The 27,879-nt window shown below is 44.9% G+C and overlaps 1 protein-coding gene across 4 annotated transcripts in view; it reads left to right on the plus strand.

The window, feature by feature from the left end:
• Positions 1 to 11,811, plus strand: part of lin7a (lin-7 homolog A (C. elegans)) — a 109,661-nt gene extending 97,850 nt beyond the window's left edge. For all 4 annotated transcript variants that reach the window (XM_078567943.1, XM_078567942.1, XM_078567941.1 and 1 more), the window contains one exon: positions 8,989 to 11,811. The gene's annotated coding sequence lies outside the window, so the exon portion shown is untranslated. The remainder of the gene's footprint in view (positions 1 to 8,988) is intronic.
• Positions 11,812 to 27,879: the final 16,068 nt, after the last annotated feature.

Below are 27,879 nucleotides of genomic sequence, written 5' to 3' on the forward strand. Positions count from 1 at the left end.
TCCTCTGGAGAGTTGAGGCCTGGAGAGCTGAGGCCTGGGAGGCCCCAGCTTCCTTTGGCTGTCCTCCTGTGGGCCAGCTGCTCCCTCTGCAGCGACAGAGAACGAGGTTGAAGGTGTCACAGGCAAAGGTGGTTCGGTGGGTGCGGACAACCTCTGAGGTTACCGAGTGAAGGACCAAGAGGTGTCCTACTGACACTTCTCCTCCATTTGGGCACCTGAGGGCCTCAGCCTGACTCCTTGAGGGGAACGAGCACCTGGAGGGAAATCAAGGTGCCCCGTCCCCCTCTCGTTTTGCCACTGCAGGAACTCACCCGTGGCTACCACGATGGACTGCAGGTCTGTGCACATCCCCAGCAGAAACTGGGCGTTCTGCTGTACCAGAATCTCCATGGCATCCACCATCCTCCCCATGGGGACCTCAAAGCACGCACATGTGGGCACCACTTCATCAGAGAGCAGGCGGATGGACTCCTTCGACTCACGTACCACTCTGTGCTCCCAAAACCTCTGCCTGATGTCGCCCAGCTTTTTGCTGACTCTCCACCATGAGATAGAAGGCAAATTCCCGAGGCTCATCATCTGACTTGGACTTCGCAGATGTCTCTTCCCCAGCAGTCCTCCAAGTGCCAGGGAGCTCAGCTAAACCTGCTGCAGATGCATCTCCATGCAGTGACCTCCAGGTTGTGACACTCTTCCTGACCTAGCACTAATGCTCACCAAGGTGTGTGTTCCTGAGCTGGTGGAGGGTGCAGGTGTCTGCTCTGATGCCTGTACAGGTGTGCAGTTTTCATCTACTGTTCTCTCCTGGCTCCTCTCTGGGCTGGGGTTGGTGCTGAGGCCTGACGTAAGAACATAAAAACTAGGAGCAGGAGTAGGCAATTCAGCCCCTTGAGCCTGCCCCGCCATTCAATACGATCATGGCTGATCTCATTTCGGCCTCAACTCCAATTTCCCGCCCTCTCCCCATAACATTTCAACCTGTTACTAATTAAAAATCTGTCCATCTCCTCCTTAAATTTAAATTTATTCAGCGTCCCGGCATCCGCTGCGCTCTGAGGTAGTGAATTACACAGATTCACGATGCTTTCAGGAAAGCAATTCCTCCTCATCTCTGATTTAAATCTACCACCCCTTAGCCTAAAACTATGGCCTCCCGTTCTAGAATGCGCTACAAGGGGAAACATCCGCTCCACGTCTACTTGTCTACTTTGTCTATCCCCTTTAGCATCTTATATACCTCAATTAGATCTCCTCTCATCCCTCTAAACTCTAGTGAGTACAGGCCTAAACTGCTCAATCTCTCCTCATAAGACAAGCCCCACATCTCTGGAATCAATCTAGTGAACCTCCTCTGAGCCGCCTCCAATGCAACTACATCCTTCCTCAAGTAAGGGGACCAAAACTGTGCACAGTACTCCAGGTGCGGTCTCACCAATGCCTTGTACAGTTGCAACAATACTTCCCTATATTTATACTCTATTCCATTAGCAATAAATGCCAAAATTCCATTTGCCTTCCTTATTACCTGCTGTACCTGCATACCAGCTTTCAGCGATTCATGCCTGAGGACACCCAGATCCCTCTGCACTGAAGCATTCTGAAGTTTCTCTCCATTTAAATAATAAGTCACCTTTTTATTCTTCCGACCAAAATGGATAACCTCACACTTATCCACGTTAAACTCCATCTGCTAAATTTTGGCACATTCACCTAATCTGTCCATATCCATTTGTAAATTTCTTATTTCTTCATTGCAACTTACTTTCCCACCTATTTTGGTGTCATCTGCAAATCTAGCTATAGTACCTTCTATCCCTGAATCCAAGTCATTAATATAGATTATAAATAGTTGGGGCCCAAGGACCAAACCCTGTGGCACCCCACTAGTTACAGCTTGCCATACAGAAAAAGACCTACTTATCCCGACTCTCTGCTTTCTGTTGGTTAACCAATCCTCTATTTAAACTAATATATTACCCCTAACTCCGTGTAATCTTATCTTGTGTATTAATCTTTTGTGCAGCACCTTATCAAAGGTCCTCTGGAAGCCCAGATATACTACACCTACAGGGTTCCCATTATCCACTTTGCTTGCCACATCTTCAAAGAACTCTAGCAAATTAGTCAAACACGATTTACTCTTCATAAAACCATGCTGACTCTGATGAATTGCATTTTGACTTTTCAAATGCCATATTACTACTTCCTCAATAATGGATTCCACTGGCGTCCTCCACTGTGAAAACTGAGGCAAAATATTGATTAAGCGTGTCTGCCATTTCTGTGATCCCCACTATTAACTCACCAGACTCATCCTCCAAGGGACCAACATTCACTTTAGCTACTCTCTTTCCTTTTATATACTTGTGGAAGCTTTTGCTATCAGTTTTTACATTTTGCACTAGTTTTCTTTCATAATTTACCTTTGCTCTTTTTATTATTTTTTTAGTAACCCTTTGCTGATCTTTAAAAGTTTCCCAACTTTCCAGTCTGCCACTGACCTTTGCAATCTGGTATGCCTTATGTTATCTTTAACTTCCTTGCTTAGCCATGGATGCTTTTTCCCCCTCTTACCAACTTGAAATTCTAGCATGCTATGATCACTCTTCCCTAGAGGATCCTTTACTATGAGATCATTAATTAATCCCATCTCATTACACAAAACCAAATCCAGAATAGCCTGTTCCATGGTTGGTTCCACAATATATTGCTCCAATAAACAATCCCTAATACACTCCATGAACTCTCCCTCAAGGCTACCCTTGCCAATTTGATTACTCCAGTCTGTATGCATATTAAAATCACCCATGATTATTGCCATGCCTTTCTTACATGCTCCCAATATTTCCTGGTTTATACTGTGCCCTACTGCTGAACTACTGTTTGGGGACCTATAGATTACTCCCACCAGGGACTTCTTTCTCTTGCTATTTCTTATTTCTACCCAGACTGACTCTACGTCTTGCTCTCCAGTGCCTATGTCATTCCTCACTATAGCACTGATCTCTTCCTTTACTAACAAAGCTACACCACCTCCTTTTCCTTCCTGCCTATCCTTCCGAAACACTGAGTACCCTTGGATATTCAACTCCCAAACCTGTTCCCCCTGTAACCACATCTCAGTAATCACCACCAAATCATACCTATTTATCTCTATTTGCACTGTTAACTCATTAGTTTTATTCCAAATGCTATGCGCATTCAGATACAAAGCCCTTAAGTTTGCCCTATTGTCAATTTTCCCTACACTTATATGATTCTTTGGCGCAATATGGCATTCACACACCGTCCCTTCCTTTTACTTTTTGGTAACAATCAGCCTCATCACTAACCTGCATTCTTACCCTCTCCTTAAACTTTGATTTTTTATATTTACATGCAACTGAACCTTCCCCCCCACTATTTAGTTTGAAGCCCTATCTACAACCCTAGTTATGCGATTCACCAGGACACTGGTCCCAGCATGATTCAAGTGCAGCCCATCTGAACGGAATGGCTCCCTCTTTCCCCAGCACTGGTGCCAATGTCCCATGAATTCGAACCCATTTCTCCCACACCAATCTTTCCCATGCATTTACCTCTTTAATCTTATTGACCCTGTGCCAACTAGCTCGTGGCTCAGGTAGTGATCCAGAGATTATTACCTTTTTGGTTCTGCTTTCTAATTTAGCCCCTAGCTGCTCGTATTCCCTCAGCAGAACCTCTTTCCTCGTTCTACCTATATCATTGGTACCTACGTGGACCAGAACAACTGGATCTTCCCCTCCCACTCTAAGTTCCTCTGCAGCCAGATGAGATATCCTTAACCCTGGCACCAGGCAGGCAATACAGCCTTCGGGACTCTCGATCCTGGCTACAGAGAACAGTATCTATTCCCTTAACTATACTATCTCCGATTACAACTACATTTCTCTTTTCTCCCCCCCACTTGAATGGCTCCCTGTACCACGGTGCTATGGTCAGTTTGCTCATCCTCCCTACAGCCCCCACTGTCATCCACACAGGGAGCAAGAATCTTGAACCTGTTGGATAAGGGCAAGGGCTGAGGCTCCTGCAGTGCTACTTCCTGGATCCCTCTACCTGCCTCACTCATAGTTACACCCTCCTGTCTATGACAGGGTACCTCCTTCCTCTGCCTTTGGCCTCTTCCCGTAAGTGAGAGAGGAGAGTGCAAGTGACAGCATCAGCTGCCTCCAACATGGAGGCACATTTGACCCTCAGATTTCCATAGAATGGATGAATCCTTACTAGATGGATGCCCAGGTCCAAGCTCCCCATCACCAATGGCACGGTCCTGCTCCACTCCTGTGAGCTCAGATGCACTCTTCTCGAATTCGGTTAGAAACCCTGATATGGGCGCCACCCTCCCGTCTTCTGCCACTCTCTGCTGTTGTGATTGACCATGTCTTGCTGAAAGACAACAGAACCTGGGTTTGAGAAGAGTTGCATGATGCGTGCATTGGAATGTTGCAACTTGGTTCATTGATCATACATGTACCATACCCCTCGTAAGATAGCCCACTTTTGTGCAGCAGGTCATCACTGGGTGCAAATTGGGCAGAAGGGTTGTGGACTAGCTCCCTCCAGAGCGCTGAGCCCATCCACGTGCAAGGAGAGGCTCAGACAGGCATCTAATTAGCAAAGGTTGCTGGTGCCCTTTGCGCCTAAGCCTGTTTCCCCCCTTTCCCCATCCCACCCCTTCAATGCCATGTTCAATGTCTGTTGAAGCATGCAGGAGGCACAGTGGTCACTCCACTGCAAAGTGGATGCACTGCAGTGAGGCTGTGAGACACGACTATGCCGTTGCCAGTGAGGCCCTTGTACCCTGACATATTGGTCTCTTTGTGGTTTATGCAACCATCTGATGAGACTTACCCTGGCAAAGTGAATAAGGTCATTCATCCTCTTCCAGCACTGTACGGCCGACCTCTTGTGCACCCCATGGGCACTGACGGCATCAACTACCTGTGCCCATGCAGAATTAGTTTCTCTGCTTGGCCTCCTCCTCCCATCAGGCGAGTAGAGTATACTCCTGTGGTCCAGGAGGATCACTAAACTTAGGTGCTGGGCCTTCATCACCCCTTCCAGACACCTCTGTAGATTGCATTGACATGAGGATGTCTGGGCACCTTTTAAATATGACATCAGGATATGATGGCAAGGCGCACGCCATCCAACCTGCCTCATCATGGAAGATGTAGCGAAACCTTCAGCTGCATAATTAATGACGCCAGGGCCAGAAGATACCACGGGATTTCCTATCAGCTTCTGCAGTGGCCATCAATCCCTGTCACAGGACTCAGTCCAGGATGGGAGAATTCCGCCCAAAGTCTTTTAAGTATATGCTAATTTAATGGAGAGGAAGTTGTAACATATAATTACTTCAATTATTCCTGTATGGGGAACTTGGCACTATGGTGGGTTCAAGTGGGATTTGGTGGCCCTGTGAACAAATCACAGAATGTTAACATGCAGACATAGCAAGCAATTAGAAATGCAAATGATATGCTAATGTTATTGCAAGGGTGTTGGAGTATAAGAGCAAGGAAGTCTTGCTGCAATTAAATAAGGCTACGGTGAGACCACACTTAGAGTATTCTGTACAGTCTTGGCCATCTTACCTAAGGAAGACTTGCCTTAGAGAGGGTGCAACAGGGATTCACTAGATTGATACCTGGGATGAGAGGGCTTTCCTATTAGGAGAGATTGAGTAGAATGGACCTATGCTCTCTGGAGTTCAGAAAAATGAGAAGTGATCCCTTGGAAATGTATATAATTCTTAGAGACAAAAACAGAAAATGCTGGAAAAACTAAGCAGGTCTGGCAGCATCTGTGGAGAGAGAAACAGAGTTAATGTTTCAAGTCCATATGACCCTTCTTCAGAGCTGAAGATAAGTGGAAATGCGATGAAATTTATACTGTTTAAGGGGGATGGGGCAGGTGGAGCTGGATAGAAGGCCAGCGATAGGTGGGGACAAAGGAGGATTGACAAAGATGTCACGAACTAAAGGACAAGGAGTGTATTGATGGTAGTGGTTAGTGCTAAAAAAGGTGCTAATAGTGGCGTAAAGGTAAGAAAGCAGAATGTGATAATAGCAGATCAAGGATAGCGTTGTGTGAAAGAACATCATGGAACAAGTTACAGATGGCCCTGTAGGGGATGGAGTGGGGGGAGCGGGTGGTGATGGAGAAAAAAAGGATAGAAAATCGGATACAAAAGGTGATAAAATTGCAGGTAAATGAAGAAAAAGAAAAATAAGTGGATAATAAATAAAATTAATGTAGAAAAAAGGGGGATTAAAAAGGGGGTGAGGATGGAGGAGAGAGTTCATGGTCTGAAGTTGTTGAACTCAGTGTTAAGTCCGGAAGGCTGTAAAGTGCCTAGTCGGAAGATGAGGTGCTGTTCCTCCAGCTTGCGTTGAGCTTCACTGGAACATTGCAGCAGGCCAAGGTTGGACATGTGGGCATGAGAGCAGGGTGGAGTGTTGAAACGGCAAGTGACAGGAAGGTCTGGGTCATGCTTACAGACAGACCAGAGGTGTTCCACAAAGTGGTCACCCAGTCTGCGTTTGGTCTCCCCAATGTAGAGCAGACCACATTGGAAGCAGTGGATGCAGTAGACCAAATTGAAGAAGGTGCAAGTGCTGCTTCGCCTGAAAGGAGCGTTTGGGTCTTTGGACAGGAGGAGGGAGGAGGTAAAGGGGCAGGTGTTGCACCTTCTGCGATTGCATGGGAAAGTGCCGTGGGAAGGGGATGAGGAAGTTGGAGTGATGGAGGAGTGGACCACGGTGTCCCGGAGGGAGCGGTCCCTACAGAATGCTGACGGGGGAAGGGGTGAGGGGAAGATGTGTTTGGTGGTGGCATTATTCTGGAGTTGGCGGAAATGGCGGAGGACGATCCTTTGAATGCGGAGGCTGGTGGGGTGAAAAGTCAGGGCGAGGGAACCTCGGGAGGTTCCGGGAGGGAGGGGAAGGCGTGAGGGCAGAGGCGCGGGAGATGAGTCGGATACGGTTGAGGGCCCTGTCAACCACCGTGGGTGGGAAACCTCAGTTAAGGAAGAAGCAAGACATGCCAGAAGCACCATTTTGGAAAGTGGCATCATTGGAACAGGTGCGATGGAGGCGAAGGAACTGAGAGAACGGGATGGAGTCCTTACAGGAAGCGGGGTGTGAGGAGCTGTAGCTGTGGGAGTCAGTGGGCGTGTAATGAATATTGATGGACAGTCTATCACTAGAAATGGAGACAGAGAGGTTAAGGAAGGGAAGGGACGTGTTGGAGATGGATCTTGTGAAGGTGACAGAGGGGTAGAAATTGGAAGTAAAATTGATAAAAAAATTTTCCAGGTCCAAGCGAGAGAATGAAGCGGCACCGAAACAGTCATCGATGTACCGAAAAAAGAGTTGTGGGAGTGGGCTTGAGTCGGGCTGGAATAAGGAATGTTCCACATACCCCATAAAGAGACAGGCATAACTGGGGCCCATGCGGGTACCCATAGCCATACCTTTTATTTGGAGGAAGTGAGACAACTTAAAGTAGAAATTGTTCGGTGAGAGAACAAATTCAGCCAGACGGAGGAGAGTGGTGGTGGATGGTGATTGCTTGGGCCTCTGTTCAAGGAAGAAGCGGAGAGCCCTCAGACCATCCTGGTGGGGGATGGAGGTGTAAAGGGATTGGACGTCCATGGTGAAACTTGCTTCATTTGCACCTCCTTCAATTTAATCTACTGCATCTGCTGCTCCCAATGTGGTCTCCTCTACATCGGGGAGACCAAACGCAGACTGGGTGACCGCTTTGTGAAACACCTCCGGTCTGTCCGTAAGAATGAGCCAGACTTTCCGGTCGCTTGTCATTTCAACACACCATCCTGCTTTCATGCCCACAGCAACTTGTAGGAATCTTGGCTTCATTTTTCTGTCCAGGAACTAGTTAGTTGTGGGAGCATCCATTGTTGCCAAGGGGCCCCAGTATGGGCCACAGAGTGCCGATTAGGAGGGCACACTCTGAGCCCACAGGAAGGCCACCAGAATTCACCAGGTGGTCTCCCCTTGCAGCACTGGGCCCACCAACCAGCAGCGGTGGAAAGAGACACATAATTGGCCACTAAAGTGGTTCAGTTGTCCTCTGGGCAGAGCTGCCATCCTCCATCTTCTCCACTCTGGTAAAATGCTATGATGGTGGGAAGGCAATGACTGCTCCCTGCCCTCCCTCACACCTTCCCATCACCATTTTACAGGTCCTCTGTGCCTCCCAGGCCATCCCTTGAGCGATGGTAAAATCCAGTCCATAATGTTCGCCTTTTCTCATTAATAACATTCACACTTGAGTCAGAATGTCATGGACTCAACCCTCACTAAGTAACTTGATCAATTTATCCAAACGGATGTTTCAGTGCAATACTGAGGGAATGCTGCATTGGCAGAGGTGGTGTCTTTTGAATGCAATATTGAACCAAGACCCCTCCTGCCCTATCTGGTGGATGCAAAAAATCCCTTGGCAGAACAGTAGGGGAGTCCTTCCAGTGTCCTGGCCAATATTTTTTCCCCGACTGACATCATTAAAACTGATTTACTGAACATGTATTTAATTGATTGTATGCAAATTGGCTGTTGCATTTTCCTATGTCACAACAGTGATTACACTTCAAAAGAAATGTAAAATGCTTTGGAATATCCTGAGATAATGAACGGGGCTTTTAAATATGAGTCCCTTTCTCCTTTGAGCTTTGTGATGCTTTCAACTACCTTGGTGAGATGGGAAAATCAGCCAAACCTCCCACTTCTGTTCATTACACCTATGCGCTACACTAAACTATAGAATTTGAGTCATAAATAAGAAAATTGTTAGATTACTTTGGAGATAAATTGTACTGACAATGTAGATTGTTTCAAGAAGACATCTAGAAAATAACGTTTAACTTTGGTTACAAATTCGTCCAATTGAAAATCTGTATTAAAAAATATTGCTCTCAGATCCTGTCCTTTTTTTCAGTTTTCAGGTTAAACGAGGAAAATCTTCCAGGCCGCCAAGTTAGTGACGAAAACTGTTCCGCTTACAGTTATTTGCCATATCAGAAGACTGTTACAAATTGTTGGCATTGCTGTGGGAGATAAAAAGTTAAGATAGATCATTTGTGATGATTGTAGATAATTCATTCAAACACCAGATACTGCGTACATCATGCTGTAAATGATTGTGAAGTTTTAGCTAAGCTTATTGTAGCTTAGATCAAATGGCACAAGGTTTTTTGAAAAGTAATAGAACCTAAATATTAAGAATCATAGTGTTACAAATTAGGATTTTTCTTTTAAATGAGATATTCTATGTCAGCACACCCTAATATACGGAGTTTGGAAAGACAGCTGTTCAAGATATTGAAGTCATTCATATTGGCTCGCCAATTGTCGCCTAGAATATAATTGCATTGTTATACAAATAAGCTTTTTTCAAATGGTATTTCTAAAGGAAGCATTAAAGAAGTATCAGGTTCTTTTTCTAATACACAATGTAAGATTTTATTTTTCCAATCACTTTCTTTTTTATTAAAACCTTGTGCCTAATCATAAAAGCCAATTTATAGTTAGTTTTGTGAAAAATGTTCAGATATATAAATTTAATGCTGTTTTAAGGAATAATAAGTTAACGTATTAAATGATTGGATAAAGTGAGGCCAAGTTGTTTCTGGTTACTCAGCCTACTGTACTACCAACCCTTTCTCTCTTCATTAAAAGATGTGAAAAGCATGCGATAGAAAGTTCATCAATGAGATTCCTTCTATTTGCCACTATTATCGCCACCACCAACTTAATATGAATCCTGATCCTATTTGCTTCTGCCCCATCTCACCTCAACTGAATTCCAGTGGCTGCCAGTGGTTTCCATGTTGTGAAGTTTGAACTGCAGCAAACAAAATCTGAAGAATAAACACATGACCAATTGTGAAACTTTTATCATTGATGGATTGGTAATGGAAGGTGTTACACATCCTGGAGAGGAATTCATCCAGAAAATCACCTATCTGCTCAGAACTATCCATCAGTGGTTCCTAAAGTAAGAGAAAATTATTTACAAAGAATATTTAAAAGAAGCGATGTACCACGTACAGAAATAATAAATTGCTCCAAATTTAGATTATCCTTATATATTCTGCAAATCTCACAATAATGAATTTGCTGTTCTTCTGTTAAATGGTAGCTACAAAGATTCAGCAGGCCTAGCATTCCTTAGCTTCATTCCCTTTTGTTTTATTTTTCTATCTGTGAGCTACTAATTGAGAACTAGCTAGATGTTTTTGGCAAGAAATTGCATTCCTGTTTGACTTAATTTCAATGAAGTGCTCACAATAATGGGCAAATTACATCTTCATTGGGGAGGAGGGGTTTCACTACTTGGTTGTTTTGTTGATTAGCTGATGCCTCGTTCTGCAGTTCCTTCCAAATTACAGAAAATCTTCAACTGCGATATGAAAATCTCTCTGAGCAAACTTAATGCTACTGAATCTGAAACAAAATTAAACCTACAATGATAAATAGCTATAGGAATAAAGCTTCCAAGGACTCCTGCTATTTCACAATAAACTCCCATTCACTTCATACAAAATATTTTCGTTATTGCATTAACTCTAGCTATCATTTATTAACGCATCCAGATCTGTGCACAACTTTTCAAAGAGAAAATCAACCCCTCCCCTCTCTGCCTTTGCCCCGACCCCCATTCAAACCCAGGTATGAGGGCCACTGCAACCCTCTCATAGCTGCATCACCCCCAGTGCTGATTTAACCCAAACGTTAGCTCTGTGGCATTGTAACTACAGGGAAAAGAAAACATTAATAGCAAATTTGTCCTAACAGAGTGTCTGTTGGTTGTGTTTTTGCACAGTGCAATGAAGGAGAAAAGCATCACACATTTGCAAATACCTTAGAAATATATCTGTACAGAATCTAGAAAAAAAAATCTATTAATTATCTACGTTGCTGTTTATTTTGTCTGATTTTGTATTTCATTTTGAACACCATAAATAGAACTATAAACAGAAATTGTTCCACTTGATGTTGTAAAGATGAATAATTTTTGCTCCAATCATTTTCATTTGCTTTTCCCTTTCAAAAGCAGGCTTAATCAGAAATGATATTTTTCTGGCCTGAAGGAATTGTCAGTTTTTCAATGTGCATATAGAAGGTTATAGTTTTACTGCTATTATATGTGATTTGTGAAGTAGTGCAAACTTGCTGTTCAGTATCTCAATTTGAGGTCCAATTTTATAGTGTTTTTAGTATTTTGATTTCAGATTATGATGAAATTTTGGACTGTTTACACAAATAATGTTTTTATTTCCTAAAAACAATGTTAGAATCTCTGGTAACCCTGGAAGTCTTGCTTGTGTCTGTATTCCCCATTCTTTTCCATTTTGGCAAGCATCCAATTTTTTTCAGTTATCCTATATGGTCAGGAATTTCATTGCACCAAGTATTACTGTATTTTATATGCATCTCAGCACTTTTAAATATCAAAAGAATTAATTTCAGATTATGCTTACAACTCCACCAGTATTGCTGATCTAGCAAATAAGCAATATTAATGGGGCTTATAGCAGAGCAAGGTTTAAATCACCTCCAGGTCAATTTCTGTAGTAAGTCTCAACTAAATTCTGCAGCAAGTGAATGTAATTTTTGTAGTTTATGAAGCATGTCTCTCTCGTGTTTAGGGATATCTCAATTTTAATATCTTATGAATACTGTATGAAGCAGTCCTAAGCTGGTGATATTTATTTAGCAAAATTGTGCACTTTAAAATGATTAAAAGTAGTTTACTGTGTTTAGCCTCTTGATTCAAAGAACAGTTGCCACTTCATATCTGCCTGATACCTAGCGCAAGAAGCTCAAAATCCTGGGATCGTTTATACTTGAGAAGGAGAAACTCACCGGAGCTATTTATTATTCAGAAATCTTAAATAATAATTACTTATGACCAAGATCACCACAAATTCTAGAATCAGGGGTCATGAGCTGAAGCTCAGATGAAGGAAAGTGCACTAGAGTTTGGATTCAACTACTTTGTATAGCAAGTGGTGAATGTAGGAAACTGACTGTCCTGAGAAGCAGTGATTAACTAATGGTGAATCAGGTAGGGAAGGTTTGGGTCATTAGGAATGATAGAAAGTGGACTGGGGTCTTTTTTTTTGCATTCTTGGTATATAATTCCTATATTCTTAGTCAGGTGAGAGAATTGGAAATTAAGTGTTAAATCAAAGGTAACCAATAACAGGACCGCTGTTCAGAATTGTAATGGTGTAGGTTGACACCAATTTCTTAATTCTCATACATTTTACACCTTGATGCATACCTGTTAAACTGCTCTCTGAGCTTCTGATTGATTGTGTGTCTAATATCAGTGGAGTTCCATAATCCCCATGCATTTCATAACCATGAGTAATTCACCTGGCAACTTGTGCAGGATGTGAAACATGTAGCAATTAAAACTGCATATAAATAGAGAATAGAAACCTGACGTTACATGACACCATTCAGAACAAGGACACAGTTTGGATTTCAGTATAGTTACAATGGGGTAAAGCTCTCCTGGGGAGGAAATTACAATTTTTTAAAAACCTGGTAGCAGAGAAACTCTACAGCAGCTGGATAGGTTTGCCAACTCCTGGAGGTTTGCTCATGTGACGTTTGATCTTGCGATATTGCCTGCAGTTTGCAGCTGTTATTCCATTTATCTTCTAAATGTTGGGCCCCCCTATATTTGAGTGCCTTTGCACAGAGCATAACCCAGTAAGAGTAAGTGCCCTCAAGCAGGGGAAAAAGAAGAGAATGAGGGTGGGGGAAATTACACAGATTTGAGCCCTCAAGCCCTGAGGTCGTGAACAAAATCAAATGGCTATCCTAATTTGAAACTGTATGCCTGTGACACCTTCAGGCAGAATTCTTAGACTGCTGATATGCATCATCTGTGATGGAATTTCTTTTTAATTTGATTGTTTTTATGTGTTAGTGACTCCTGTTCCTCCAGTCACAACCATTAAAGAGTAGAAATACCGTGATGACTCTAATATTTCATTCCGTGTTGCTTTTGGGATCATTTTGGTAATTTATTCTGAGACTCATTGAAGGCATTTCAAACCTCAATAGTTTTGGGTGTGTAAGATCCTACTTGGGAGGGGAGGGTCTATGCAATTATGATCCTTCTCTAGCCCGGGTTGGGTAAGCTCCAGGCTGTTCCAGGTGACTGTCCTCCCAAACAGGATGCAGTTCATGATCTGCTTCTCATTCAGTGTGGCCAGGGTATCTAGCAAGACACTCCTGTGCACCTTACTGCTACTACCATCAGTTCCTCATGGGATGGATTAGAAAAAAAGAGAGTGGCATTTATAAAATGCCTTTCACAACCCCAGGATGTCCCAAAGCACTTTACAGCCAATTAAGTACTTTTTGAAGCATAGTTATAGTTGAAATGTAGGAAGTATTAAAACCCACGTTAAATTTATCCCACCTCATAGCTAGGATTCAAGAGAGATTGAGTCTTTCAGACCGGAAATATTTATTTATCCTCTGCACATGGATGCTTTCACATTCTCATTGTTTTTGGGGTAGAGCAAAAAAAAGTTGGCAAGATAGGCAACAAAGTTTCACCCACTGGCCAGGATTTTCCGGCCCCGTTGCGGGTGAGACCCGCCGAGGGCGATGCGGCGCTCCAGCCAGAAGTCCATTGACTTGTGGCGGGACCGGAAGATCGCAAAGGCGGGAGGGTGCGGAAAATCCCACCGACTGTAGCTCTGGGCCAACTGGGCAAATGAACAGTGAGGTGTGGTGTCAGAATGCACCTCAAAAAAGTTTTCATCAGCATATGTCCTGGAGCGCCATTAATTAATCTGAAGAAAAGTTGCATTCACCAATGTGTTTAAAAAAAATTAGATTGGATTCTGAACTCTGGTTACATAGTGACAATGGGATGTACATCTCTTTCAACTTGAAATTAACTAGAGAAACAAAAATGTTATTGACAAACTGAAGAGAAGACAGATACATTAATATCAATTGTGTTTTATTGGCTATAAAAGCAATGGCAATACATCCATTAATGATTTATTGTATCAGTTCTGCTCTGACTATTTTTACAGCAAGCTATGAATCCTGTCTGTTTTTGTTCCTTATAAAAATTCAGCACTCTATATCTTGAACCAGCAAAAAGTACTAACAGAGCAAGGACGCAACAAAACAAGAAGATATTAGTTTGAGCTCACAGACACAAACCAAGTGCCAAAATGCGAGCTCTACTTCCGGGGTGGAATTTCCTGTGGAATCGCAATCACAAAGTTACACTCAAAATTACGCTTGTCTGTGCGCCCATTTTGCCAATGTCTAATTACGCCCACATTTCCTGTCATTAGTATACGCCAAAGCGTAAAATTAGACATGAACTAGTGTTCATCACTGCAAACAATTGGATCACCGAGGAAACCGCCAAACCCTCTCCATATATTCCTCCATTAAGTATGAAAATTGAAGGCTTATGCTATCTCTTTATCATTCATTCTCATTTGGCGCAGCGTGTCTTAAGAATTTTTAATGTGACATAAAATGCATCCAAGGAAACAGAAAATACAGTGTAGGCCTCAGTGAAGGAAAATTTTAAAAATCAGTCAAATGACTTTTATTTCCTGCTGCGCCCAAATTTCCGGATTTAAATTTTACATCTGTTTTGAGCCAGCACACTGTAAATCACAGCATATAAGCCAACTTGGCGTAAAAGACAACCCCATTTTTCTGGCCCCAAAAATCATGTTTTTTGCATATACTCGGCGTATAAGTTGACCACATCTCCCCCCTGAATGCCACTTTCAGCCAGGATATGCTATATTTGCATAAGTAGTCAGCCTCAACTTTTCACACCACAAATGCATGTTTTACTTACCTGCACCTTATAACTGGACGCAAGGGATCAAGCAGGGGACAATGTGTGGGAGTTTAGGACACACTCACATTGAGCAGACCGCACATGGCAATGACAAAGAGGAACAAGGCTTCAAAAAAAAAAGTATGAAACTGGTTTCATGCTAAAAGCCATAACATTTGCTAACTCCTCAAATAACTGTGCAGCAGTGAGGGAATTCGGTGTTAGTGAAAAAACTGGTGCGAGAATGGAAGAAGGAGCCCTGAAGTTGCCCAAGGCAAAATGCAGCATGAGAACATGGACCAGCCACAGGTCTGATCTTGAGAAATATTTATCAGAATGGGCCCTCGAAAATCATCAGAATGGTTGCATCATTGCAACAGCAACAGCTAGTTGGTGTAGCTGCTTTATGGAATGAAAATGTCTAGTGTTGCAGCAGAAGAGCAAGATTGCTCAGTGACTGCCAAAAGACCTTGATGCCAAAATTACCAGTTTCCAGCGATTCATCATCAGATAGCGGCAAAAACACAAAATCCATTATGTCACATCGGCAACATGAATGAAACACCCATGAATTTTAATACACCCAGCAATCGAAATGTGGAGTGGAAAGGTTCTTGTGAAAACCACAGAACATGAGAAGATGCAATTCACAGTGGTACTAGTCTGCATGGCTGGCATATCAAAATTAAAGCCTATGGTAATTTTCAATCATAAAAACAAAAAGCAAGTTCCCTGCAGGAGATTTTGTACATGCCCATGACAATGGTTGGATGGATGAGGATAGAATGAAGTTGTGGATCAATGATGTGTGGAATAGGTGTCCTGGTGACTTTGGTAAAGAATGCATCTTATTAGCATGGGATGTGTTCAGATCCCATATAACCGATGTGATCAAGAGGCACCTACAAAGAAATAACACCCAAGCTGCAGTTATACTTGGTTGTCACCATAGTTCAACCTCTGGATATGTGCCTCAACAAGTTATTCAAGAATCATGTTCGTGCTGAATGGAACATGTGGATGGAGAAAAAACCTTCACAAGGAGTAGAAATATGCGTGCTGCCACTCTTGATGTTTTGTGTGATTTTGTCATCAAATTACTGGAAACTATTAGTGCACAAAGTGTTGTCAAATCATTTAAAACATGTGAAATATCCAATTTTATGGATGGAGAGGAAGATGATTTACTGTGGAGGGATGGTTCTGAAACCAAAAGCCCCACATATAACCCAGAGTGGGATCCTTACAATGATGCCATAGCCAAAGTGATTCGGAATGATTTTGCCTTGGGTGCCAAAGACAATGGGCTGAATTTTGCGCTTGACGGGTGGGCGGGCCTGACCGACTTGGTGTTGGGTGAGCAGCCGATCCCCGCCACCGAAACAGGCCGCGCCGCCATTTTGCGCAGGTGGGTCAATTAAGCCCAGCGGGGTTCCGACTCCCACGTTCATTGGGGAAATTAAATTGGCGGCAGGCGTGTTCAGACTGCCGGTTCAAATGGGGAACCGGCAGTCTGTATAAAAAGCAGCCAGACAGCCTCCTTTAGGCTGTTCACCATGGCCAGTCACCGGGCAGCACAAGAGGTGAGGGCAGAGGAGGAGGAGGAGGGCAGGCTGCAGGGTAGGTCAGCAGGGGGCCACTGTGCCCCTTGGTTCTCAGATGCCTGCCTTGCTGCCCTCCTCGAAGAGGTGTCCAACCATCGGGATGTCCTGTTTCTGGAGGATAGGAGGAGGAGGGCCCCCCACGTCACCAGGCAGGCGTGGCAGGAGGTGGCGGAGGCTGTAAGCTCTCATGATGTTGTGCAGCGCACAGGAATACAGTGCCGCAAGCGCTTCAATGATTTGCTGCGCTCTGGAAGGGTGAGTACCATGTCAGCCTTGGCCATTTGACCCAGCAGGTAGCCTTAGCATTTGAGGCCCACTCCACCCTGCTCCACGTCTTAGTGTCATTACTGCATTGGGCATTTGGCGCATGCTGGGTGGGCAAACAGATAGTGACCATGCTTACATCAGCCTTAGTGGTTGAGGAGAAGATGGGTTCTCCCTGCAGCATATGTTGGTGTTTGTCACATTTGAGTAGTCTGGAGGCAACCTGCAGGGGAGGCAGCTAGACACATACTCAGAGCTCCAACACATGTCTTATTGATGGTGATGAGATGGTGGAAGGGGAGCCTCAAGGTGTCATGGCCAAGAGCCATCTGCTGGCCTCGGCGCCGCACCTAGTTGCGCCTCTTTGCCATGGGCGCTAAGACCCGTGTGTTATTCAAAGTGATGGATGCCGAATGTGTCCAAGGTGTCCGTTGGGGGAGGGGGTTGGGAGCAGCCGTACTATCTTCTGGGGACTGATCACCAGTAGTGTGGACAGGAGCCGCTGGAGGCCTCAGATGGGCCACTGTGGTTGGGGTGCGGCGTGCGCTTGCAGAGTACATGAGCGATCAGCCTCAATAAATCCTCTTCTATGTTCTGCAGGAAAAAGCTGAGAGCAATATGCGGGAGCATCTGCAGACTGGTGGTGGGCACGCCATGCTGCAGCACCTCACCACTTATGAGGAGCAGGTCATGGAGCTGGGGAGGAGGTAAGCGGCCAGGTCAGCAGGTGTCAGCAAGGCTGGGGTGCAGGTATTTGAGGGCCACAGTCCCACTATCCAAAGCACTGATGGTTGCTGCAATTGTTAATGCAGCAACGCTGCTCATTCACAGAATGATACAGTCAGACGTGTGGGTCATGCACAAAGGTCCCTTGGCCTCTTGAGGATGTGCGTCTCTAGCACCTTCTAAAATCTCCTTATCCCATTTGTGACCACTATCTCCATGGCCTAACATGCCATGGCATCGCTGCTGCACATCCAAAGACTTATTGCATCTGAGGAGGATTTGTACCTCCAACACCCTTTCAGCCCATCAAATTCATTGGGCAGAATTTTATGGCTGACGCGCAGTGTCAAGTGAACGCAGAGGTGTAGATATGGCCTCGACAGTGTTTTCTGCACTTGCAACATGACCTCCCTTTTCCTACATTCTATTCCTCGGCTAATAAAGACAAGTCTGGCTTCGACCTTGTTAAACGCCTTATGTTCCTGTTCTGCTACCTTAACAGGTCTGCCCAGCAAGGTCCCTGTAATTGTTGTGACTTCCCACGGTCCTACCATTACTCATGTATTCCCGTACCTTGCTTGTCTTGCCTAAGTGCTTAACCGAACACTTATCCACATAACGTTCCATGTGGCATTCCTTAGGCCATCTGACCAGCCTGTCTGTATGCATGTGTAATGTTTGGGCCTCCTCTTGACTATTTACCACACCACCAATGTTCATCCCCTTAGGTTCTTGAAGGGTGAGCGACTTATGAGGCTGGGGGGAAAGGGATGAAAGGTGTTACTGACTGAACACTAACTGATGCACTGTCCTTGTTGTTAATTTCAGCATCACCACCGCATGGCCGCCAGGAACAAGTCCAGAGCCCCCCCTCCACACCTGAGGGCCAAGACTTGCAAGTTGCGGCACATACTTTCAGCCAGCCAGGCACCAGCGCAGCGACAAACACTTCGGTGGTGAATATAACATAGCTTAGTCTCCCGGGGCACAGTGGAGAGGGTACTTCACAACAACTGGAGGAGATGGCATGGACAGAGAGTGCTGATGGCACCAGCAGCTGGAGGACTGTAGGGGACCAGGCACATGCTGAGTCCAGCAGTGATGATGGAGATGTCACCAATGCAGCAGCTGCAGGACAAGCGGCAGGATGCATGGGGGCATCTGGCAGGGTTGCATGAAGGTGTGCTTCAGTTGGTCTCTGTGGTGGAGGAGTCCAGACAGAGTGTCAGTGATGGCATGAACCTCAGGACAGAGCTTCAGGCTTCCTCCATTGAGAGATTGGCGACTCTCATGGAAAGGGGCTTCAATCGGATTGAGATTCTTCTGATTGGGTTACGCTCTGACCTGCAAACCCTCACAGTGTTAATGGCCACAGGTGGTCATTCGCAATGTGGGAGATGTTCTGGGCACCAAGTGTCGCCGCTCGGTGTCCATCCATCTGCGGTGAGCAGGGAGGTCCAATGTGACCTCACGTCGATGCAGCAGCTGCCTGTTGTCTCTGCGGGCTCCTCTCAGGGCGCTCCGGATGAGGGCAGCAGCTCCTCTGCCCCTCTGCCAGTGACCGTTGCATCCGTTGAGGCTGCAACAACAGGGGAGGTGCCAGTTCTGGAACTGGCCACTCCCACCCAGGCGGGGCCAGCACAGGCTCCACGGGCCAGAGGACGGCCGCCAAGGTCATTGAGGCCAACAAGACAGCAGAGTCAGCAGGCTGTCTCACAAGCCACTCTGAGCGATGGGGCGGCACCTAGACGTAGCACCCACAAACGTAAGCATAAGGCACATTAGGCACTCCATGGGTTTGTCACTGGTGATTTTGTGTTGGCCCTAGATTAGGGAATATTTCATTATGTACGTCTGAGTGACGTGGGTGGTTTATTTTGGTGGGAATAAAGTCCACTTTTCTGACTATGGCTGAGGGTGTTTCCTTTGTGCTACATTTGTAGGTTTCACAGACATCTCATGAGTGTTTGAGTGGACATTGATGTTTCTGTACTAAGCCCTTAGTTGCAGCTGATGAGGTGGAAGATGTAGCACCTAAGTGCCACCTGTGGAAGTGCCTGGCAATGCTGTTCCTGCAGATCCATGTGTGTGGAGCTGGCTGAAGGTTCGTTGGAGTAAAGTGTCCCGGGTGCCCCTGCCTCCTTGGTGTAGTAGCGGGTCGGCGTGCTGCCCCTCATCATTACCCTGTGCTTCCTCATCCTCTGAGCCACTGCTGGATTCATCATACGCAGCCTCATCCACTGCGTCAAGGTCTTCATCGTCAACTGCATCCCCCCTTTCCAGCGCAAGATTGTGCAGAGCACAGCATGCTACCACTATCATAGAGACGCGATCTGGGGGGTACTGGAGTGCGCCCCCTGAGCAGTCCAGGCAATGGAAGCACACCTTGAGAAGACTGATGGCTGTCTCCACCACAGCCCTTGTGGTGCCGTGGCTCCTATTGTAGCGCTCCTCAGCTTCTGTTCTTGGATGGCGGAGAGGTGTCATGAGCCACTTTCTGAGGGGATAGCCCTTATCACCCACCAGCCAACCATCCAGCCGAGCCAGAGCACTGAAGAGCCCCGGCACCTGGGAGTGTCTGAGGATGTTGGCATCGTGGGAGCTGCCTGGGTACCTTGCACAAACTTGCAGAATCAGCATCCTGTGATCACACACTATCTGCACGTTCATGGAGTGGAAGCCCTTCCTGTTGACGAAGGCACTAGGCTCACCTGCTGGCATCTTGATGGCCACATGTGTACAGTCTATTGCACCCTGGACGCGGGGGAAGCCAGCAATGGCGGAAAAGCCTCTGGCTCGCTGTGTCTGACTTGCCTGGTCACAGCGTAAGTGAATGAAGGTCAATGCACGTCTGAACAGAGCGTCTGTAACCTGCTTGACACAAGTGTGGACAGCTGATTGGGAGACACTGCAAAGATCACCCACCGAGCCCTGGAAGGAGCCAGAGGCATAGAAGTGGAGGGAAAACTGTGACCTTCAGAGCCGCTGGCATGGGGTGCCCACCCACACAGTTAGGGGAGATCTCAGGGCCAATCATCTGACAGATATAGTTCACTATCCCACTTGAACAATCGAAGCCTCCTTCGACACTGCACCTCAGTCATATTGAGGTAGCTGCTTCGCCACCTGTATACCCTGGCAGCAGGATAGTGGCATCTTCTGCGGCCCCTTCCACCTTGGACAACCTCTTGGCCCCATGCCCCTTGTGCCTGCTCCTGGCCTCCCAAAGGTGGCTCCCCTGGAGGCTGATTGTCCACTCCTGGCTTCCTCCTTATTCTATCCCTCCTTTCCTCCTCAGAGGAGCTGCCTCCAGTGGAGATGTCAGAATCCATACCCAGGCTAAATGGAGGCCTCTGGAAAGCTGCAGGCCTGATAAAGATTACTGTTTGCAGACTGGTGAGCTGAAGCTTCAAAGTACAGAGAAAGCTATTGGAAATCGACCTGAACTGCTAACAATCACACAGGCAAGTTTAAAACACTTTCTGCAATAAATACTTCAGAAAAAACATGAACAACCCCCTCTGAGCCCACGTATCCCACCCGTGGATGAGGTTTGTTAAAAAATCAGTTACCCGCCTGCCTGTTGGGCCCGTGCGCCGAGGCGAAGATCACACGGGCTCCTCAAAATCGGCGTCAACTGCCGAGTTAAGGGCCTTAACAAGGCCTTTAATTAATGGTGGGTGCGCGTCGTGCTTCATAGCACCCACCCACCTAAATATCGCGATGCCGCGCGCATTTTAAGCGCTGACGTGTGGGCTCCGCCACCCGCGCGTCAGCCATAAAATTCTGCCCAATGAATTTGATGGGCTTTGAAACACTTTGATTGTGGTTAAAGGTATCTTTGTAGAATTAATTCATTCAATAAACCCTGCCGCACTAATTTAACATGAATTGTTAATGAATTGTTATGTTTCTTTTTCACATTTCAAAATGACGACCACCCACACCGACGGTTCACGTTTTATAGTCGGCGTACAAGTTGAGTCTTGTTTTTGGAAAGGTTTTTGAAGGCTTCAAAGGTCAACTCATATCTTGTGATTTATGGTAATTGCGGGAAAATCATGCATAAGCTTTTTTAGCTTGGGGTGCAGTTACATTATGTTACGCTGAGGCACTTTGTGGCGCAAGAATCAATAGACTGATGTCAAAGAGTGAGAAAATTCAGCCATGTGTTTCCTTGCTCTTTTACAGCAGGTATTTGCCTCACTTCCTCATTATGTGTTTCTGGGCACTTACACACAGGAAATTCTACTCACATAAGATTTATTCCCCTGGGTTGCTTTCATTTCAAGAGACTCCAGGACAAGCTGGGAGAGTTAGCTGGGTCATGGGGCCGTCTGCATGTCAGCAGTTTGAATGCTTGGTTCATCTGTCAATCGCACTTGGCACTCTGATCTGATGAACAACCACTTATGTAGCAACAGTTACTGTTAGCAAGTAAGATGCCTACTCACAAAGAGGGAAAGAAGAAAATTCTGGCACTTTCCAGAATGAAAAAACGGTAAATGCTGGGATATGAGAATACTGGTCCGAACTGGTCTTGAATAGCTTAAAATGGAACACCAGTAAAAACTGGGAAATAAGAGTACTGGTCCGAACTGTTTTTTTTTCCTTCTGGGTTAGTGCCTTCCACCTGGTCAAAATTAATAGCATTCACTGAAACTTTGGCAGTCTTTTATATATTCTTGCAGTGAAATTCCAAGAAAGGAAGAAATGGGACTGAAAATAAATAAAATATTCAATGTGGTGATTAATTCCAGGGACAGGATTTTTCTGTCGGCGTGTAGGGGCGGGCCCGATACGCCAATGCGTAAAATGACACTCGATGGTGTCGGGTGTGCACCGCGACATCATCACGCAGTCCCGCGATATTTCATTCTGCAGGCGCCTACCGGAGTCGGCTACGCCTCAGCCGAAATGTAAATGGCCTACTAAGGCCATTAAGAAAGTAATGATTGTCATTAGTAGCGCTGCCCCTCCAACCTTACGGTCGGCGGGCAGGCGAAAAGGCCAAGCGGCCTTCACGTTTTTTTAGGAAACTGTACCCACGAGCGGGATGAGGTTTCCTAAAGCTTTTATTCAATAAATAAAAAATTTTCCCGAAATATAAAAACATGTCCCATCTCATCTGACGCAGTCACATGAGGAGACTTGTCTAAATCACTTTTTTAATGCTTTATTTAATTATTTTAATATTGATTCAATCTCCCTGAGGCAGCTCTGTGCCTCAGGCAGACTGAAGCTCTTTCGCGCGCATGCGTGAAAGAGCGCTAGCCCCGACTCTCCCTCCTCCCCCCCCCCCCGCCCACACAGGTAGTGCTGAGCGCTACCAGTCACGTCTAACGCTGGGGGGGGGCTTAATTGTCCCCCCCTCCACCCCGCGCATAATGGCGGCGCGGAGCCTATCGCGGGCGGCGATGGGCTCCGCGCCTGCCCCCGCCCACTCCTGCCGAGCCCACCAGTCATATGTCCTTTCCTTGATGGTCATAATTCACTCAGGTATGTGACAATGAAATATGGTCCTTCCAAGTTTAGGAAAGAATTATTGTAATTCCCTGATCCACCAGCTACATTTGTGCCTTTGTGATCTTCAAATAAAAAAATTCAAAAGGGCATAACACGTTGTACAATTGCAAACTTAACACTTGTCCTTCAAAGCTGAGTAATCTGAAATCCTGAACATTGAACTGACCTTTTTTATCCTCTTTAAAAGTATTCTCTCCCCTTAGGATTTGAAGGTGGGGGCACATTAAATCCAGTGAATAGCCTGCTTGCCACCTACCCTCCCCTGCCCCCACCACAATTATACCAGCAGCAGACCTGCCAGTGGGCCAATTGAGGCCTTAAAGTGGCCCATTAATTCCCATTTAAGGGCCTCATCCCACCACCACTGGGATTTAACCAATGACGGGAAAGGCCCATGCTAAGCACCAGCCCAGCTCATGTGACACTATCACACGAGGGGACATGTCTTACATTTTTCTTTTCCTTTATTTAAATTTTTAAAAATCAAATTAATCTCCCTGAGGCAGCACTGTGCCCTGACTCAGCCTCCTCCCCCTGCCCGTGCAGGGAGCGCTCAGCGCTTCTGGGTGCGCGTCACGCTGGGCGGGCCTTAATTGGCCCGCCCACGTAAAATGGCAGTGCACCCGCTCCCACCCAACCCCACCAACAGAGAGAAAATTCTCCCCTTAGACGAAGTGCGAGTTTCTGCTAGGGGTGCAATTAACAAAATGTACCCTAATGTGCCGGTTTAGTTGAGGTGAAGTTATGCTCAAGGCTGACATCACAATCATGGTCACACTGTAAAAATGCCTCCGAATTGGTTATACAAGAGGCCATTAGAATTGAATAGACATTAAAATGTGAATCCACTATAGGAACTTGGAATGTTTTAAGTACTGTTTTCTTGAATTGTGTAAAACCTTTTAAACAAGACAGTGTTTATATAGTGTGTTGCACAACCTCAAGATGTGCTTTTCTTATTTAAGATTATTGCTAACCCTTCCCCTTCCACAATTCACAGGGTACAATTTTCATGAAACTATTTTTGATATGAGATTTGGGCACAGCATGTACAGTAGCCACTTCCACCCACGCACTGGAGAAAATTGTGCTTTAAGCAACTTTAACAAGCATTTACTAGCAAGCATACTGTCTTCTTTAGGCTGGAGAGTTAAAATAACCAAGGTGGTCCATTGAATTGCAAGCATATCCATGATTAAACCATTCTTTTTAGCCTTCAAATAAGGCATTATTTTTCCATGATTTCATTATATGCTATTTTAGCTTAATGCGCAAGACTGTTACTTTTATCACCCCAGTTTCCTGACATTTAAAGTAATAACTGTTGCATTAATTTCTCTCTGATCTAAGTAGAAAACTTGTTGAACTGTTGGATAATGCACAGGTTGATCCAATGTGAATTACTGAGGACCAACCTCATCGCTCTTGTGTTATAATTAACTGATGAATAAATATTAATTCAAAATGCCATCCTGTGCCTCTTATTTATTGCAGATTTCTGCCATGTTTGGGATTTCAACCCAGATGATTTATTTGCAAACTGAAGCCCACAATGCCTGATGAGTTTTTCAATTAATCCTGATGCTTCAAGATCGTTGTGTTATGAAACTGAGTGTAATGTTATCTCTGCATTGAAAAACATGAGCTAGTAATGTTGGGTAATATCTTGAAGGTTGTGAGAATATATTTATTGCAAGTGTAATTAACTACGTTACTTACCTCAGATTTTTCTTCTCTCTGGTTTTGTGTGACAATTGTTTGAACCAGTAAAACTTGATTGAACCAGACTTTTAACATAATTAGGTTTGATGCAACAGTAAACTACAGAGAAAATATATTTCTGTAAGGCAGAGATAGAACAGCCTTTGAGTATTATGTATCTCATTGCTATGGAGACATTTAATTGGAATGACAAGGTTTAATGCCAAGATAAATAGCTAAGTGAATTCACATCCTAATCTGAAGCTCTTTTTAAAAATACATTTTGATCACTCCCATTTACCTGAACAGGCACCAACCAATGCTACATTAGAGGACAATATCTCCTATTTTGTATAACCTCTGTAGAAATCTGAGTGTACTTTATTCAAAACAAATAGTGAAATATGAGCAGTAGCAATCGCAAACCAAAATAGTGAAGCCAGACTGGATGTCAGTTTGCAAATAAATTAATTGTAAACTTAATCTCAACTATGAAACCATTGATGTTTTATTTTCAATTGATATTTCATTTTATTGAATTTTAATATTGAACTAAGTTTAATTAGCACAAATTAACCACATGATATATTTCAATACTGTTTTTATTGAATTTGTTTATCCAGAATTATCAAGATACTAGAGCAGAGCATTCATTTCAGCATCATATTCTCATATTCTGAGAATATATTTCAATTTAATGAGGTTGGTGTGACTATTATCATAGACAAGGGGCAATCTTGTTGATTACTGCACATTTCTCTCATGATAACATTTACTACGACTGGAATTGGATTCAAATGAATTAAAGTTGTATTAATAGAAAACTCCTCCTTCCCACTTGCTGCTCCTTAGCTGTGTAACTCAATTGATAGTGGTCAGAGGTGTGGCTAATTAGATGCACTGTATGCAAATATATACACTTTTGCCCAGATCTTCCCACCTCAGTATAGTCATACACTTGGAGGTATCTTGGAAGATGGCGCTGATGTCCCTTCAGAAGTCCCAATGCACGGACTCAGTGGGAATTGTCTGGGAAGTTTCACCTTCTGATAGGCAATTCCCCGACATCTGGAACCCTCCAAAACTTTGTGTTAGAGTCAGGATTTCAGATGGTTCTGACTCACTTACCTGAATAGTTACCTAGGAAAAGTTAGAAGAATTAAAATCAGTTCTAACTCCTGGAAAACTTTACGACTGACACCCTGACCATCCCCCACCCCGCCCCCAGATTACTCTCCAACCACTACACCCCACCCCCCTGACTAGCCTGACTATCCCGCTGACCATCGCCTGACCATCTGACTATCCCCCCGACCACCTGACTACCTCCTGACAACCTGACTACCACCCAACTAACGCCCAACCACCCGACTACCCCGACACACCCTCGCCCCTCACCCACTTACCTGTCACCCTACCCCCACCCACCCACCTACCACCTACCCTTTAGTTGACTTAGATGCCACCCTACCCTTTCACCCACCCACCTTCCACCCTAGCCCCTTTCCCACTTACCTGCCACCTTACCCCCTCACCCATTTACCTGCTACCTTAGCCCCTCGCCCACCTACCTGTCACCCTACCCCCTCACCCACTTACCTTGCACACTTACCTTCTTTCTGTAGCTGCTGAAATTGTCTTTGGGACCTTTAAATGTACAGGACTATGGCAGTTAATGGTGTAAAAAAGGCTGTGGCTTGGCTTCCACTGACGATCCTGGCCTGCAAAGGGACGACTCTACGCTCCGTATTTCCGAGGAGGCCTAGTTCAGAGGTCTGGGCTGTTAATGTGGAGTTCCAGTGCAAAAGTAAATAAGAGCGCTACTCGGAAGATTTGACCCAATATATCAAATTATATAATTATATAAATATTTAAGTTATAATTCAGCTGTTTCCTCTGCAAAGCTGAGTTGCTTACCTGAAAATCTGTTCAGGAGATAATTCTTTCAATATTTGTTCATGGGATGTGGCCGTTGTTGACTAGGCCAGCATTTCTCACCCTCGTATTTCTTGATGCTCCTCGAATTATTGATCCCAATTGTGGCTCAGATCTGACATTGAAGTTTCTGTTGCCACCACTGCTTCACTTCAGGAGCAAATGTGGGTTAGCAGTGGGGAGCTCCTGCCCTTACACTGGATAGGGAGGCTAGTTCTGCAACCGAGAAGTAATTTATGGAGTAAAGCAGCGGTACTAGATCAAAAGCAAAATACTGCAGATGCTGGAAATCTGAAAAACAGAAGATGCTGGAAATACTCAGCAGGTCAGGTAGCATCTATGGAGAGGGAAACAGAGTAAATGTTTCACGTCAATGACCTTTCATCAGGACTAGACCTGGAATCTTTTGCCTGAAAGAGCTGTGGAGGCAAATTCATTAAAATCTCCCAAAAGGAAGTCTGATACACACTTAAAAAGGCAATTTTTGGCCTATTCACCCTAGTGCATTTCCTTAGCACCTGTCTCATTGGTGTCTTTGCCTAGCCCAGTACTCCTATGCAACATGGCTGGTGTAAAACTGCTGACTTTCAGTGGTAGAGACTGCAGATGGCCTTGCAGGTGTTAGAGTGTACAAGGTGTTTGTCATTTATTAGCAAAGGTAACCTAGGATAGCAGTAGCACAGCATGACAGCAGTAGTAGTATTAGCCATGAAAAGGTATCAGGAAGGAGCCTGTAAAGCAAAGCTTGCTGGGATACTTGACATATGTTAGTTTCGACCAAGGACAGAGCAAAAATTAGCCCAGACTAGCTTGTAGCAGCTGTGAACCCAGTGATTACAGATAGCTAGGTGTCAGTCACTGGAATGTTAAGACACAAGGAGAGATGGTAGCAGAGTGGTAATGTCACTAGACTAGTAATCCAGAAACTTAGTCTAATGGTCTAGGAGCATGGGGTCGAATCCCACCATGGCAGCTAGTGGAATTTACATTCAATTAATGAATCTGAAAATACAAAGCTAGTCTCAGTAATGGTGACCATGAAGCTATCACAGATTGTCTTAAAGACCCATCTAGTTCACTAATGACCTTTAGGGAAGGAAATCTGCTATCCTTGCCTAGTCTGGCACACAGCAACTGAATGTTTCCTCTGAAGGGAAATTAGGGATGGGTAACAAATTCTGGTGATGCCTATGTCCACCCCATGAAAGAATAAAGGAAAAAAAAG

This window comes from Cetorhinus maximus, chromosome 22 (genome assembly GCF_964194155.1).
Source record: "Cetorhinus maximus chromosome 22, sCetMax3.hap1.1, whole genome shotgun sequence".
Classification (NCBI taxonomy): Eukaryota; Metazoa; Chordata; class Chondrichthyes; order Lamniformes; family Cetorhinidae; genus Cetorhinus; species Cetorhinus maximus.